Source organism: Podarcis erhardii (assembly GCF_964252035.2).
Source record: "Podarcis erhardii genome assembly, chromosome: 7".
Lineage (NCBI taxonomy): Eukaryota > Metazoa > Chordata > Lepidosauria > Squamata > Lacertidae > Podarcis > Podarcis erhardii.
The window spans coordinates 46830177-46836176 of NC_138511.1; the positions used below are offsets into that span (position 1 = coordinate 46830177).

At 48.5% G+C, this 6000-nt stretch overlaps 1 protein-coding gene across 3 annotated transcripts in view; it reads right to left on the minus strand.

The window, feature by feature from the left end:
* The window catches only part of BEAN1 (brain expressed associated with NEDD4 1), a 42779-nt gene extending 37005 nt beyond the window's left edge, over window positions 1–5774 (minus strand). Inside the window, exon 1 of one of the 3 annotated variants that reach the window (XM_081871967.1) lies at window positions 5612–5774. The gene's annotated coding sequence lies outside the window, so the exon portion shown is untranslated. Of the gene's footprint in view, window positions 1–3226; window positions 3336–5104; window positions 5131–5611 lie in introns of those variants that run through there. The other 2 variants (XM_081871968.1, XM_081871969.1) reach the window with 2 other exon arrangements.
* Between the last annotated feature and the right edge of the window lie 226 nt (window positions 5775–6000).

Here is a 6000-nt window from a genome sequence, read left to right on the forward strand (position 1 = left end):
CACCCATAACAGAGACTTATTCATCCAGCTGGGTAAAGCCTGTCGGAAAAGAAACGCCTCCATTTTTGTCTGGCGCCTGTTGTATCTCAGTGCTGTTCTACAGAACAAGAGCAACTACCCTAAAAGCCCCCTCTCTCTTCTATTGAATGCCACACTATCCCCATTCTCAAATTCAGAAACACCTATCTTAGAGGAATATAGGCTTCGCAGATTCACCACTCAGAGCGTGACAAGGTAAACTCAGTTAATCTCATTGGGCTCTTTTGTGTGTAACAGCAACATTCACGCCTATAGGAAGATTATTCAACCCAGAAAGCGAAGAGAAGAAGCTGCTATATTGACTACTGGTCCATCTAGCACAGTATTGTGTACGTTGACTGGCAGCGGCTCTCCAGAGTTTCAGACAGGAGCCTTTGCCCAACCTATGCAGAGATGCCAGGGACCAAACCTGGGACCTTCTGCATGCAAAGCAGGCGTGCTCTGCCACTGGGCCCTTGAAATGATCTGCTTTCTTCTACTGTATTTTTGTTCCCACTTCCAGATCAGGAAAGCCAGTTTCACAAGCTCTTCCCAGCCTGAATGACCACCAGACCAACCAATCTTGTTTCTATTTGGCCAGGGAGTTGAAGGCGGTGTGCATGACTCCCCCTGCCCCACAATTTCACTCTCACAACAACCCTGTGTGGTAGATTAGGCTGAGAGGCTGCAATGTCACCCATTGAACCTCATGGCTGAATGAGAATTTGAACCAGGGCCTCTCCAGTCCCAGCCCGAGTCTCTAACAGCTACAAATGAAAGAAATTGCTGTCAATGAACCTAAACAGTCGCAAACCCAGTAAGCTCTATGGCAGTGATGTGGCCATCTTTGGTCCTCCAGATGTGTTTGGACTCCAGCAAAGGTCCATGGTCAGGGATGATGGTTGGTAGCTCTAGCCCATATGAAGGACCACAGGTGCCCCTGCCCAGGTCTAGGGTGGCCAAGGTACAAGTGTTGTTCACCTAACTTGATCCATTGTAATCTGCTGTGACAGACAGGCTTTTCTAATCAGACATGATGAACAACTCCTGGCAGGGGAGAAAGATGGCAACACTTCATTTGCCACACTGTCCTAAGAGGAAGTGTGCCTGCATAGCAAATTTCAAACTACCAAGATACAGACACCCCACATATACATTAAAAGGTCTTCAAGTACCAGGCTATACACACAACACACCTATATGTCCACTGAACATATAAGGGGAGTAGATCGGGATCTTGCCTGTTGGTCACACACCAGCACTGATGTTGCTGCTAGCCATGTCCATCAGGTGACTACAACGTTAGTGAGGAAGGGACTTACTGGCATGCAACCAGTCAGGGATCCTAAATGACACATAAATGATAAACACAGAGAGTTGTAGTTTCTTATTAAGGCAGAGCAGGCAACTGCCAGGAGGGGATATGGCCAGTGAATTGGGACAACCCTGCTCAACGAGAGGGGCTGGGTGGACAACTGTTCTCTTTTATTTAATGAGCCTTACATTACCTAAGCTGGCTAAAAATTTGGGCAATCTTATAAACAGTTCTGTTGAATGCAGCAAGGCTTTTGCTCTCCCCTCTCCTGATCGATTTCTTTGTGGGAATTTTCAAGGGAATGTTCTCAGAGTACAGCAACTGCTGACTATTAAAGCAGCTACTGATCTCCCACACGGACACATGCACACATACACTCTCTGGAGCAAACAAATTCGTAAACACCGGCAGATTACTTTTGCTGATTGGAATAATGTCTGCCTCTTCCCAGATGGATAATGCTTCCCAAGAAAAGAGAATGGTGGAAGTAAAGAACTTGGTGTGTGTGTGGGGGGGGGGAGAAGAGTCTTAATAACAGTTTGTTTTGGTTTGCACAGCAGATGTCATTTAGTGGTACATGACGTTGTCAAAGCACACCCACTCAGTTTACTAGCCAGATTTTAGGAATCCATTAAACATGCGCTCCAGTGAGTGGAAATAAAATCCAGTCATTCACTTACATTTTGGAAAGCCTCCTGTTTGAGGGAGCAATGTGCACAGCTTTCTGTTCTCTTACAGGGCAATCCTATTCATGTCTACTCAAGCATAAGACATGAGACTTCAGTGGGGCTTACTCCCATCTAAGTGGGCAAAGGATTTGCTGTCTTAAGGCCTCATAGGGGCAGAGACAATTGTGGGCTGTGTAAGTGAGCACGCTAAGGGTGCAACTCTAGCCCCAGTTACCAAGGAAGATCCATGCCCACAGGATTCAATTAGGTCTTTCTTCTGAACAGACAGGGTTAGGATGGCACTGTAATTCTCTTTGCTGCTCTGCTTTGCCACTGCTCCCCACTGAAAGGAGAGGGGAGGTTTCAGACAAATCCTGGAGGACCCTGGACCCACCCAGCACTGATTTGCAGCAGCTGGCCTGACAATGGACTTCTGGGTGGAAAGGGAAGGTTAAGGGGGGAATGCTGTTGGGTTGATGTGAATGGTTTTTGGGGTTTCTTTATCTACTGGTTTGCGTTTATCTGCTGTTTAGTGGGTGTGAGTTTATTGTCTGAAAATGGCTAATGTCTTTTTGTTACTGGTTAGGGGACTGGTGTGTTGCTTTGATTTTCCTATATGGTGTATGAAATGTTAACGTATTAAATGGCCTCTCCTGATTTGGATGTTATAGAGAAATAGATTATCCATATACTGGTGACATCTCACACCAAACTTCAAAATGATCACTCCCAACAGTTTCATGTAGATGTTAAATACTAATGGGGACAGAATGACACCCTGTGCCACCCCACAATGCAGCTGCCAGGAGGCCAAGAAGTGATCACCCAGTGATAACTCTGAAACTGACCCTGGTGAAACAGTGTCTCAGTACTCATCTCACATGGCCAATTCAGGAAGGTATCTGTTAAGTTGTGGGTGAACATATCAGACAACACAGCAATTCTTCAAACAGCTCTTGTTTATTCACAGGCCCAGAGCAGCACTGAGCTGAAGGGTTCAACCAACCTGCTTATATACAGCTCAACTACAAAGCAACAGTAACAACTTTCTGTAACTATCCAATCACCGAACGTCACATTCAATTCCTTATTTGCATATGTGGACCTGAGTGAAAACTATCTACAGTATCCCCCTGCTGGCCCAGGGTGAGAACTTCAGTACATAACAGTATCATGATTAAAGACACCAAAAGCAACTGAGGAAGAGTAATAGGGTCAAACTCACTTTGCCTTTCTCTCAACAAAAGCCATCCATCAGGGCGACCAAAGTTGATTCAGTCCTGTAACCAGCTCTGAACTCCAACTGAAATGTGTCAAGATAATCAGTTTCACCCAAAAGTACTTGCAACAGTCACACCATCACCTTCCTCCATCCTAAGCATATGATGTAAACAACAGGAGCCTATTAACAAAAATGTACTTCAGTCAATCAGTGACCCTAGAAGGTATCTCACACATTATGAACAGTTTTACTAAAAGAACACAAGACCCACCCAGACATACACTTGCACCCTGTCTCACACTCAGAGAACACCAACCCTCTGCCAACTACAGGTTCTCACCCTGCACAGGAAATGCACCTGACTTATGCCCTCACTACATTCAGTCTCTTCCTGGTTCAAATCAAAATAGAAGAGGAGTACAGTAGTGCCCTTGTCCTGGGAACAAAGGGGCTCCCCAACAAAGGGATAAATAGATAACTATATAAACAGAATGATATCATCAAGACAATACTTTGGGGCAGAAGCTCAGCGTCCTGTTTAACAGAATGAGCAGCAAAACCCCCAAAATGCAACAGGCTTGGTTTTTGACATTTTAAATTGATACATAGTGCAATCTGAAGTCCAGAGGCAAAAATTATCCTAACTGCATCATTGCATGCAGTGTATCTGTCCCAACCTGGCATCTTCCAGATGTTTTGGACTACAACTCCCACCAGCCATGACCATTGGACATGCTAGCTACAGCTGATGGCAACTGTAGTCCACACCTTCTTGAGGGCATTAAGTTGAGGAAGGCTGATGCAGAGGATTGACTTGTCCTGCTTTCGTTTAAGATGAGTTAAGTATGGGGCCTTGCATATAGTGCTTTTAATATTTTATTACAGCATCTGCGTTGCATGCAGAAAGTCCCAAGTTCAATCCCTGGTGTCTTCAGGCAGACCTGGGAGACTCCTGCCTGAAACCCTGGAGAGCTGCTGCCAGTCAGTGTAGACAATACTGAGCTGGATGGGCCAACAGTCTGACACAATATAAGGCAGCTTCCCATGTTCCAGTGTGCCTCCAGTGTGGGAGAGCCCAGCACGCCTCTAGTTAACCAGTTCTATGGTCAAACTGCTCTACCCATCAATTCCCCCCCCCGCATGTTCAATGGAAGTCCACCATATTGTAACTTAAGCCCTTAGACCCAGTCCTACCCTCCGGGGCTGCAGAGAACAAATCAATTAGATGTATACCAGGTTTTGAAATGCAATTGTCTAAGTTTGCCAAAACCAAAACAAACCCCCACTCTCCTTCTGCTACCATTTGTGCAGTTATAAAACACCCAGCAACGATTAGCATGTAAATATTATTTTATTGTCTTTCTTTCCTCCTCCCATCAAATAATGTCAAAGTAGGAAACAGAAGCCCATCTGCTTTCTCGCTGCAAGTGGCCCCATCCCTTGTGCCAGGAATGGAGCAGGAAATGAGAGAGAGAGAGAGAGATGCTTTTGTAGCTGTACTTACGCATGCAATGTGTTACAGATGCTTTAAAAGTTTCAATAGAAAACCCCACTGCCGCTGACACAATTGTGCCAAAATGATGTGTTTCACTGCAGGGCTCTTAGACACCACATGCTCATCAGCACAGGTGCTCTCCTCCTCCTCTCTTCCTCTCCCTCCAACTATAGAAAACCAATTAAGAAGGGAGGGAAACACAGACCAATTCATAGATGTGACTAACAGGTGTACATGCAACACATTTCCCCCACCCCATGAAGAGATGCAGGCTTTCCCTTTCACCCACTTGAGCTGCATAATCGGGGAGTGGTTAAAAAAAGAGGTTTAATCCATACTCTAAAAATTTAGACATACAGTACTGCATTCCAGAGCGCTGTTTCTACCCTGCCTGCGTTTCCACGTTGCCTTGCTAAGTGCAAAAATATGGAAAGGGTTATATTATTTCCGATAAAATCATTTGGATTCCTCCCCCCCCCACAACCAAAAGGTGAATTCCCATGAAACAGACATGCACCCGTTTAAATTTAGCACAGCCCTCTCCAACCTTGCGCCCCTACCCAATGTTTTGGACCACAACTCCCATCATCCCTGAGTACTGGCCATGCTGGCTGGTGCTGATGGGAGTTGGAGTCTGACAACATCTGGAGAGCACCGGCTTGAGGAGGGCTGACCTGGTGCGTGGGCATTTCAAGGGATGCGCGCCCGGGAAGAACGATGCGCGTGGGTTTCGTCTTAAGGATGGATGGAGGAAGGAAGGAAGCCTTTGGAAATGTAGGGTGCAAGTGCACAGCCGCGTGGGCTGGCGGGGAGAAGCCCCGGCAGCAGACCTCGCCGCCCGCCCGCCCTCCCTCCCTCCCGCAGGATCCGTCGCCCCGTCCCCTGCCTCTTACCGGAGCCCATTCAGACGACCGATCTCTCCATGCACTCCGACGGCTGCAGCCCGGCGACGACGGCGAAGGCGGCGGGAGAGGCAGACTTCCGCCGCCGCCAGCCCGGCCAGAGCAGCGGCGAAGGGGCGGAGGCGGGACGCGGCGCTCCGTGACCTCCGACCGCCGCCGGCAGCAGCGCCTTCCCAGTGGCTGCGGCGCGGCGCCGGGCTGCCGGCTGGCGAGAGAGCCCCGCGCGGCCGTGCGCTTGGCGCCTGCAGACAGCCGCCGCCGCCGCCGCGGCATCTGGGCTCCCTCGGAGGGCCCAGCCCGCCGCCCGCCTGCTCAGCCGCCCGGTCCGCCTGTAGCAGCAGCGCCTCGACGTGGCGGAGAAGAGGCGGGCAGCGGAGCGC